At 38.6% G+C, this 11,952-nt stretch overlaps 1 protein-coding gene across 1 annotated transcript in view; it reads left to right on the top strand.

Moving 5' to 3' along the window:
- Positions 1 to 11,952, top strand: part of LOC307097626 (rab-like protein 2A) — a gene marked incomplete at both ends in the record, with an annotated part of 447,159 nt that overhangs the window by 325,141 nt on the left and 110,066 nt on the right.

Below are 11,952 nucleotides of genomic sequence, written 5' to 3' on the forward strand. Positions count from 1 at the left end.
TAAATTTCTCTGGATAGGACTAATTTTACACCAGACACTCAGATACTCCTGTGACTAGACGCCATACAACCCAAGGATGGGTCTGTATCTGACTTATTTACATCAGGATTTCCATTGGTACCAAAGTGTCAGACACATATTGGTGTTGAGGAGGAAGGAAGCCAGGATGTCCAGAAGTAGTTACCTTCCATTGTAAGTAACGATTGTAGCATTCTCTTAGGCAGTATCTTGAAAGGGACAGGCCCTGGAAAAAACATCTGCACTTTAACAACTGTCTTAATAATAGCACATGTTATTAAACACCAAAGAACTTTTGGAACGACTCACATTAAAAAAATTTACAAAATTGCATTCAAATTATAGGTAATCTACATATGAAATCACTTGCAGTTAATGTGTTGCTTTAATAGGCATACATTTGTTCAGGTAAATTTTGGTATTTTCTCTGGCTTTGATTTAACTAACTCACATTTTAGAGAAAGTTGTTGTAAAACTGTATGTTAAATTTCAATAATTCTCTCTCTCTCTCTCTCTCTCTCTCTCTCTCTCTCTCTCTCTCTCTTTTAGGTAGATGCTGCTGCTGCCTGGGTATAAGGATAGGAGGTAAAAACAGATTAAAGGGTTTTGTTTATTGTAATAGTTCAAAGCAATAACAAAACAGATAATATAGTTTATTATCTTCAAAACACTTTCCAAGTGTTTGGGGACCCAATTTGTATTGACAAAAATAAATTAGATGAAATTGGCCTAAAAAAAAAAAAAAGAAAGAAAAAAAAAAGAGCTCTCCATATGAGAGTTCAAAAGATGAACTATATTACCCTTCAGTGATTGATAATAACAATAATTTACCTAACTACTTTGGTTTATAGTTTACAACATGCTTTCATATACTCTATCAATTGATTTGAACAATTTGTAAGTTAAGTCATGCAGCTAATACTAACTCATTGATTTTTTCTCTATTTCCTTGATCATTCAAGTAATTCACAGTCATTGTAGAAAAATTAAAATACAGGAAAATATACAGAAAAAGATCACTCTAAACCAATCATAGATAATATTTTGGTAAATTTCCTTTCAGTCTTTTTTCTATAAAACTATTTCAGTATTTAACTTAACACTCTACCAGTGGTTCTCAACCTTTCTAATGCCACAACCCTTTAATACAGTTCCTCATGTTGTGGTGACTCCCCAACCATAAAATTATTTTCGTTGCTACTTCATAACTGTAATTTTGCGACCCACAGGTTGAGAACCGCTAACAGGGTCATCTAAGACCATCGGAAAACACAGATATTTACATCACGATTCATAACAGTAGCAAAATTACAGTTATGAAGTAGCAACAAAGATAATTTTATGGTTGGGGGTCACCACAACATGAGGAACTGTATTAAAGTGTCGCGGCATTAGAAAGGTTGAGAACCACTGCTCTATACAGTTTATCTCACATTTTTCTTTTGACATTATAACAAGCATTTTCCCACTTTGAGTCTTTAAATATTATTTTAATAACTGAATAAGATACTTATGGTTTTTAAACATATATAAACAGAAAGATATTTTGGATATCTATATGATCAAAACTTTTTTGTGTGTATTTCAGAATATTTTTAGGATAGATTATAAGATTATATTTACCAAATATTAGAAGGTGACACAGGATCAGAAGAGATTTGATTTTATGGTAGTCACCCTTATTGCCTTTGAGAACAATCCTACTTTTACAATCCCTAAAAATCTATAGAAAGTTTTCCTTGCATCTCTCTTAATCACAGTTTGCATTGTCTCTTCTCATTATGTCCTCTGGTGAAGAAAAGAAATAAAGCATGTAGCTTCTATTTTAACATAACAAGATATTTAAAGAACATCAATTTTAATTTTAATTATCATTCTTTTTAAAAAATACAAAGATCTTAATAATAATAGTAGCAGCCGACTTTACTGAGAAATTACTATATGCATGGGCACAATGTACTAGCAATTTACACGTGTTCCCTCAGTAAAGGTAATTGCATGAATGAGAAAAGAAATAAGAGATAAAGAGTAATCACCTCGACAACTGGGTGTAGCGAGCCAATTTATCCAACACAGGAGGTAAGTATAGGCTTCCCTTAAATAAATGTAGAGTCTACATTGTAGACTATAAGAAAAACTATTGCTAGTCAACCAGAAGATATACCAAGAGATAGTTTCTAATCTTGTGTGATATTGGGGAACCTCTAGTTAGATACTATTAAAATGTGAGAGGGAAAACAATTGGGAGAAAGAGGGAATGATATGATGCACTTTTCATTTCTTTCTTTTTAAAGTAATAGATGGCTGGAAAGAGAAGGGGTAAGGATGGAAATATCAATGAGAATTAAAGAGAGGAATATAGTCAAATTACTTGAGAAAAGTGGTACAAATACTATGCTTATTATATGGCTAACAACTCTTCTGAGATTTTTTTTATATTATGTAATTTCATACAACGCTATAAAGTAGATAAAATTATCTCTGATGAAGAAAAATAGATACAGAGACAAAGAAGCATCGAACAGACTGTCAAACTTCAGCAGGAAGGTAGGGGAGGGATGGGGGGGGTGGTAAGAGATCAACCAAATGAGTTATATGCATGCATATAAGCATAACCAATGGACACAGACACTAGGGGGGTGAGGGCATGTGCTGGGGGGGAGAGACTGGGGGGAGGTCAATAGGAGGAAAAGGGGACATATGTTCTACTATTTGTAATACTTTAAACAATAAAAAAAAAGAAGTACAAATTGGTAGTTACAAGATAGTCATAGGGATGTAAAGTATAGCATAGGGAATCCTACCTAATAATAGACAAATATGCAAATTGACCATACCTTCTCTATGCCCGCGATTGGCCAGGAGGCGCGGGGGGGCAGGACTCGGGGTGGCGGGGGTGGACGATTGGGCCGGCGGAATGCTGAGCTCACGTCGCCAGCAGTGGCTCGAGCTCAGCGTCTGCGCCATGGGTGTGCTGCGGCACAGAAGGGGCCTCTGGGACAGCGAGTTCACGTCCCACCGTGGACCATCAAAAGCGGGGGAGCTGGGTGCCTGTCCGCTCAGGCGGGGCGGAGACTTCTGAAAGGCCTGGTGCACCAGCGGACAGGCACCCAGCTCCCCCTCTATCGAAAGCAAAAGTGTGGGAGCTGGGTGCCTGTCCACTCAGGCACCAGGCCTTTCAGAAGCCTCCGCGGCGCTGGAGGCTTCGGAAAGGCCTGGTGCACCAGCGGACAGGCACCCAGCTCCCCCCCTACACGTGCATGATTCAATCATGCACTGGGCCTCTAGTATAGTCAATAATATTGTAGTAACTATGTACAGTATCAAATGGTGCAAGATTTATTGGATGACCAGTTAGTAAGTTGTATAATGTCTAATCACTAGGTTATACTCCTAAAACTAATATAATATTTTATGTCAACTGTAACTGAAAAATAAAAAAATTATTTAAAGTAAAAACCAAACACAAAAATAATCCTACTAATCTAAGAAAAAACTGACCAGCAAATGCTTGACAAACTATAAAAACCTGGGTTAGAAATATTAAATAAATACATTTAATATTTCAAAGAGATAAAGGAGGATGTCAACAAGCAAACAAAAATAGGTAGTGAAACATACACATTAACTTAGTAATTAAGGAAAATAACCAATTACACATCTTACAAATAATAACTATCCTATATAATATAAGCCTAATATGCTAAGTGTCCAGTCCACTGATTGGCCATTCAACCAATCAAAGCGTAATATGCTAATGATATGCTAAGGCTGCTTAACCACTCCCTATGACGTGCACTGACCACCAGGGGGCAGACGCTCCAACGGGCAGGTTAGCTTGCTGCTGGGGTCCACCGATCTGGACTGAGCGAGATGGGCCGGAAATGCCCTGGAGCCCTCCCACTGTCCCTCTATGGCTGGCCAACCTCCCGCATCTCTCCCCAGCCCTGATGGCACACTGGTGGGGGTCCCTAGGCCTGGCCTGCGCCCTCTTGCAATCCGGGACCTCTCAAGTGATGTCGGAGAGCTGGTTTCAGCCTGATCCTGCAGGCCAGGCTGAGGGACCCCACTGGTGTATGAATTCGTGCACCCGGCCACTAGTATTTAAAATAAAAGGCTCCGATGATGGGAAAAATCACAGACAAAATGGTGATGAAAAGCAAATTCATGAGCAGGAAGATGGGACTGAGGAAAGCCCCCAGCATCAAAATATAAAAAGACATAAAATATAAAAGAAATGTTAAGAGACACTGAGGACACACACATTTTCAGGAGAGAAAAAATAGAGAGAATGGTGCATGGGCAAAATCTTAAGAGAAAAAGACTAACATTTTGGCAGGAAAAAATCTTTAAAAACCTGTGTCTTCAGATATTAAACACTGATCAAATGCTGATCAAAATTAATTGGGGAAAAAAACCCTCATGTCTAAACTCATGATGAAACTTATGAAAAGTAAAGTAAATCAAATTTCTATAGAGAAAAAGCACAGACTACTAAAAGGAATGAGAAAATGTCATTATATTGCTCATCAGTACTGAGGTAAAATAACCACAACAAAAACGTTGGGCCTAGAAATCTTTGGCAAGTCAAGTTATCACTCAAGAATGTAAACAAAAATAAAGGTACTTTCAGACACATAAGAATATAGAAAGCTAAACACCGTCAGATCTTTGTTTTAAGATGTTTAGAGAAGTGGATTTGTAGCCTCTTTTTTAAATGGTGTTAAATCAAAATCAGGAAGTGAACTTTTCAGAACAGTGGAAAATGAGAGGTAGAGCCATTGTCAGGAACACCTGGGAACAGCCTGTGCTTTGCCCAACACCCTCTCCCTACCCTTATGAAAATGTAGCCATGCTGGTATGAAAATGTAGCCCTACTTGATTAGCAGGAATTTGGCTTTCTGAATTCTGGAGGATGTTACCTGTGGAGAGTGTCACAACCATTGCATGCCCCATAAGGTAATCAAAAGTCCAAATAAACCTAGTAAAAGCAGTGATGGGCCTCTAGTTCTGACCAAGATAACTTACAGGGTCTAGATTTGTTCTCCCACTGGCAGGGGAGTGGGGGGAGCTGGGGAACGGGGATAAAGACAGCGAGAAGGAAAAAAAAAAAAAGCAACTTTTGTTTCCAGGCATTGGACACAGGAAGCATAGGACTGTGATCCCTGAGAGAAAAGTAACAAATACACTGAGCCCTACAATTGCAGCGCTTTATGGCCTACAGACAGTTTCCAGTCTGCAGTTCAAAAAGGTAGAAGGCAAATGAAGCCTGTTGAGGAGATGGTGATCCCAGTTTGGGGAGGCAAAGCAGCTATAGTGTGTGGCATAGAGTATTGGGGAAAAGGGAGCTTTGAAGAGGAAGAATGTTCTGGAGATCTGCAGAGGGGCCCCCCTTGAGTCTTTGGCTGAGCGTTGATCTGGATACATGTGAGAGGAAACTACCCAGGACCAGAAAGCAATAGGCAGAACAATTCCCAGTGCTCACACAGGGATGAAAATAGTTTGTGTTCTTACCAACAAGAGTGGAAAGCTCTTGCGATGCAAGGGGCGTTGATCGGAATACTCAGAATGGGTATTACCTTGGTTAGTTGTGGGTCTGAATTAGCCCTGGCCTAAGGCTGCTCGGGACATGCCAAGACAAAGCTTAAAAACAAGCCTCAAAAGCATTCAACTGATTACACATAACTTATCTGCATGCCAAACTAAAAACTTATTTAAATGAATACTTCATCCAGAAACCAATAGTGTAAAATTTATAATATCTGGCAATCCCCCAAATTAGAAGAATATGACTCATAACCATAAGAAAAATAATTCAGTAGAAACAGACTCAGAAATAAAATGGTGTAACTAACAGATAAGTTATTAAAGTAGCTAACATAAATATACTCTTATGTTAAAAAAAATGAGGAACCATGTCCATGATGAGGACAGATATAGAAGATATAAATAAGATTCAAATGGAACCTTTAGTACATTACTAATATTGAAGTTCTCTAGGTGTCTTGGATCTGTGCTTTGAAGCTCTCATTATTTTTGAAAATTTCTCCTTCATCATCTCTTTGAATGTTTCTTCTGCCCCAATCTCTCTATTCTCCTTTAGGGCTTCCAATTACATGTGTGTTAGACATTTGATGTTGTTCTATAGTTCCTGTATGCTCTATCTGCAGTCTTTTTTAAAAAATATATATTTTATTGATTTTTTACAGAGAGGAAGAGGGAGGGATAGAGAGTTAGAAACATCGATGAGAGAGAAACATCGATCAGCTGCCTCTTGCACACCCCCTACTGGGGATGTGCCCGCAACCAAGGTACATGCCCCTGACTGGAATCGAACCTGGGACCCTTGAGTCTGTAGGCCAACGCTCTATCCACTGAGCCAAAATGGTCAGGGCAATCTGCAGTTCTAAGGCACTGGCCAAATTAGCTTCATCATGCCCCACTTAAGACACCAGTGCCAGCTGAGCAGCACCCTCTTCTCTGAGGGACTCCACAGAGATGTCCCTCTAAGCTCCCCAATTTTAATAATTCCAAATTCTTCCCTGAGTGCCCGCAGCCCTAGAGGGGTTAGCTGCTTCCTGAATTTGCTGGCTCTGTGATATATTATTGTTCCTTGCTATCATTCAGTTAACAACTTACCTAATTAACAATTTTTATTTTTTTCTGTTAAAATAACAGTTACGGTTTCTGTCTCTTCATTAAATCTTGATTGACTAAAAATTTGGTACAGAGTCCCAATAAACAAATCCTTAAAGGTGGAATTTTGAGATTGGTTTAATTGTCCTTGGACTCAATTATAGTACTGAGCTCTTTGTTAATAGAACGTATAATGCTGTGATCTGTTGCATGACATGGCAACACAATTAGTCAATATTGCTTCAACCTACTTAATCATGGAAATTTTTGTGGGAAGAAGCTTTTTATAGGACTAGTATTTAGCAGAACAAACTGGAAAATGCTGGCTTAGCCACACTTCTCTGTTCAATATAATCTCCCTAAACACATAAATCATATTCAAATTACTGCTTATGTTGTACCAACATTAATTTTTTCTCATCATTTGAGCTTCAATCCTTGTTTTACCAGTGTTTAGATATTTTCCTTGACACAGAATCCAAACACAAAAGGAAATAATTGGTTGTATTGCTTTATACATCCCTCCAACATGATAATTGTCACATCCCATCTAATAAAAGAGTGATATGCAAATTGACCATCACTCCAACACAAGATGGCGGCCCCCATGTGGTCAAAGATGGCTGCCCCCATGTGGACACAAGATGGCTGCCACAAGATGGCCTGCAGGGGAGGGCAGTTGTGGGTGATCAGGCCAGCAGGGGAGGGCAATTGGGAGGGACGAGGCCTGCAGGGGAAGACAGTTGGGGGGGACCAGGCCTGCAGGGGAGGGCAGTTGGGGGGGACCAGGCCTGCAGGGGAGGGCAGTTGGGGGCAACCAGGCCTGCAGGGTTAGACAGTTGAGGGGGACCCAGGCCTGCAGGGGAGGACAGTTGGGGGGGGGACCAGGCCTGCAGGGGAGGGCATTTAGGGGGGACCAGGCCTGCAGGGGAGAGCAGTTAGGGGGGACCAGGCCAGCAGGGGAGGGCAGTTGGGGGCAATCGGGCTGGCAGGGGAGCTGTTAGGCGTCGATCAGGCTGGCAGGGGAGTGGTTAAGGGGTGATCAGGCTGGCAGGCAGAAGCGGTTAGGGGCAATCAGGCAGCCAGGCAGGTGAGTGGTTGGGAGCCAGCAGTCCTGGATTATGAGAGGGATGTCTGACTGCCCGTTTAGGTGGGATTGGGCCTAAACAGGCAGTCGGACATCCCTCGAGGGGTCCCAGATTGGAGAGGGTGCAGGCTGGCCTGAGGAACACACCTCCCCCCATGCACAAATTTTGTGCACCAGGCCTCTAGTTATATCATAACTAGTGGCCCAGTGCATGGATTCGTGCATGTTGAAAGGAAATTAATTAAAAAAAGATTCGTGTGGTAATTACGTTACTGCAAAAAATTACATGTCAAAATAGTATTTATAATATAATATTATAAAATTAAAATACAAAATATTTTAATATTGCTATTCATCCTTTCTCTATAATAGAAGTGTCAGAGATGAAAGAAAATTAGTAAAATGTATATGAAAATAATATATAAATTAATTAATAAATAAACAATAACAGCATGATATAACAACAAAAACATGATATAAAAACAACATTGATAAAAACAATGATTGATAAATTGATTAAACTTATTCTAATATATCCCTGTATACCACATTAAGAGTAAAAACACTTTCAGAGTGTTTGACTAATTTCCCTTGTGAGGAAGTATTTACAACTTTAACATCACACGTTCTTCAAACTCGAGAGAAAGCAACATGTAACTGACCATGTTTGAAAATGGGTTCAGGTAGGAATATTCCTACTCTGTCTAGAATTTGTTCTTGTGATTTATTAATAGTCATTGCAAATGCTGGCATCACTGGAAACTGTCTTCAAATTAATTTAAATGAGAGGCCAGTTTATTTAAATGTGCGAGTCAACGTTTATTTTTAAATTGCCAGTGCACATCATATGTACCGGCCGGTCAGTTGGTTGGTCGGATGGATAGTCGGTCACTTAGCCATATATATATATATATATATATATATATATATATATATATATATATATATTGTTTGTTTACATATATGCCTAGCTCACTAGAATTGGAGCTCTCTGAGATTCTTTGTCCAATTCATCTTTGTACCTCCAATGCTGATCAGACTGGCATAGAGTAAGTATAACTAATTTGTACGCATATCATTCATTATAATCGTTACTAGTGGCCCTGTGGGGGAGGTTCCCTCAGCCCAGCCTGCACCTTCTCCAATCGGGGACCCCTTGGGGGATGTCCAACTGCCGGTTTAGGCCTGATCCTACAGGGAGCATTAACACAAATAGCTAATGAATAGTGAGATATTTAGATTTGCTGCATAGAGGTCCACAGAGATCGGGTCTAAACCAGCAGTTGGACATGCCTCTCATAATCTGGGACCACTGGCTCCTAACCACTCACCTGCCTGCCTGCCTGATCGCCCCTAACCTCTCTGCCTGCCTGCCTGATTGCCCCTAACTGCCTCGCCTCAGCCTGCACCACCATGGCTTTGTCTAGAAGGAAGTCGGATATCCAGAAGATGGCAGGTCGACCCAGTCTAATTAACATATTACCCTTTTATTAGTATAGATGGAAGCCAGCTATATTTATTCACTAAGAAAAATGTGACCACTTTGAATTTGGTATTCCAGAAGAGGAAAAACAGACATGCTTTATTATTTATAGCATCCATACTATGTATTACAATTTCCCCTCAAGAGTAGAAATATGTTGTTGTTTTTTCTGTTTTACAAATCTGTTCACCTTAGATAGGCAAATAAGTTTAGCTCAACAAGCATATACTGAGAAATTACTCTGCCAGAAATTGCTAAGCCTTAAGTACACAAACATGATACATATAAATGTCCATAGTTAATGGGGAGACAGATTTGTAATCAAATAAATTTCAGTATCAATGTGTTAAGTACAATAATGAAAGTATATACGAGTTGTAGAAGTAGTTTAGCAGAAAAGATAACATCTTTATGAGAAGGAATATGAAGAAAGACTCCCAAGGAATAGGAGTTTTCCAAGCAGACAAAAGGCAAGGATATAAATTTAAAAACATACAGGCAAAAAATAGTAAATCTTTGAAGTAAAAACAGTTTCAGGAGTATTAAGCACCAGATGGTTTATGGTAGAAAATGAGGCTGGAAATTTAGGCAAAGGCTAAATCATGAGAAGAGCCTTAGTTGCCATTCTAAGGAACTTGGACTTACCCAACAGGTGATAGGGAGCCAGAGAAGGCAAATAACATTTATTTTTTGTATTCTGCATTAGGAAAAATCTGTACTACCATAAATTGAACAAAAATATTTTGAGCACATTTAATATCTCAGACATTATGCTAGACACTGGAGTGTCTAATAGAGTTGTACTTTAAAAAAAAAAAAAACTTCACCCAAAGATATGTTTTTATTTATTTTAGAGAGAGAAGGAGAGAGAGAGTAAGAGAGAGAAACATCGATGTGAGAGAGAAACATTGATTGGTTGCCTCTTGCACGTGCCCCAACCAGGGCAACCTGGGTATGTGTCCTGACCAGGAATCAAACCCACAACTTTCAGTGTATCTGACCACACTCCAACCAACTTAGCCACACTGGCTAGAGCTATAAGTTGTGCTTTTAAATCTCTTCATAAAGGACATTTTTATTGATAAGGTAGATAGCCTACATTTCAACTATTGTTTCTATCCTCTCAATAGCAAATATTTGCAGGATAGTATTTCTAACTCTTGCAAATGCCAAGATCAATGAACACTTTGAATCACTTCTGCCAAGCAGGAGATTTTTCAGCAACTCACTTTATAAACTGTAGTCTTCTAAAAAGGCAAATTATTTCCTTTCTAAATTTTACAGCTTTCATTATATTTTTGCTACATATTACTATCTATATTACTATATTCAATGAAATCCACATCTTTTCAGTCTACAAACTCTTGTTTAAAATAAATAGAAGAAAATTTATTTTTTTCCAAACTGGAGTTAACAGGCATCAGGAAGGAGTCAGTAGTCCCTAGAAAGAAGAACTGTTGCATAAAAGAGTTAAATTCCAAGTATTATCTATGTTAAGTATTATTAATGCTAAGATATAAGTGGAAGCACAGAATTACTTTGTGCATCTGTTAGCAAGATGTGTCCTAAGGTATCAGAAAGCCTAAGAGAGCTAGCAAGGGTGTTATGCTTAGCGTAAAACTGGAGGTAATTAAGCATGTGTGGTATGATTTGATAGATTATTTTGGGGATCTGGGAATGCTCAAAAATATTTCCACATAAATTAATGGTAATTGCATCTTGGCTTTGCGCTATTTCGGCTTATGAAAGGTTTGATAAGAAAGCTCTACTGTTGGATATTGGGGAGACCTGTATATAAATCAAATTTCTGTCAATTAATTCTATTTTAGGAGTTCAAGGAAACAAGAAAAATTTGAAATTTCAAAAAGAGTGATGGCACATGAAGAAATAAGCAGTACCTGATTTATTAAAGATTGTATTCTTGTATTATACAAAACATGTTCCAAATGTGTTTCATACCAGTATCCTAAATATTTTGGGGAAAACACACACACACACACACACACACAAAGCCCCCACAAACCATCTTCATATCTAGATTAAAATGAATGACCTGGACTGGTTGTTAATTTGTTATATAATAAAAACATCTAATTAACCCATTACAATTATTTTCTTCTTAACAAGAGAGCCACAGGCAAAGAAAATATGCTAACATCCCAAAGAATCATGCCTTTCCGTTAGATAGGGGGACGAGTGGCTTGAATGAGAAGGTTGCTCAATATGGGATTATATATTGTGAAATCTTTTTCTGGATATCTCTAGATGTAGGCTGGATTGTAAATTGTATAGCTTGCTGTGAACAAGGGAACAGAAAAGATTTCTCAAGACCCTGTCAAGCCTGGCAATCTTTAGAAATGAAAGACTAATTAAGAGGCTCCCTAGGGACAGGTCAAAGGAATTTTTTTTATCCCTACTGCCCTTATCCCAGTTCCTTGATGCCTTATTCCTCCCCTTTCATTCGGCCTACTTTAAAATAAGAATACGCATTGTGCAAGTTTCACCTTTGCCTCCTCTACTGTAATTCATTAGACTATTAGAATTAAGAATTTAAAATCCTTCCTCCCTTATCTCTAAACTGTTATTTTTAAGTGTTTTTTGAATAGAGCTTAACACTAAAAATTCTTCTAAAACTTGTTCTTTTTTTCAATTGGACACCATTTAAAAATATTAGACTTTGACTATGAGATTACAAAGTCCTTCAAATATCTTTTAATAAAGCTATCTG

The sequence above is a fragment of the Cnephaeus nilssonii genome (genome assembly GCF_951640355.1).
Source record: "Cnephaeus nilssonii genome assembly, chromosome: 4".
Taxonomy (NCBI): domain Eukaryota; kingdom Metazoa; phylum Chordata; class Mammalia; order Chiroptera; family Vespertilionidae; genus Cnephaeus; species Cnephaeus nilssonii.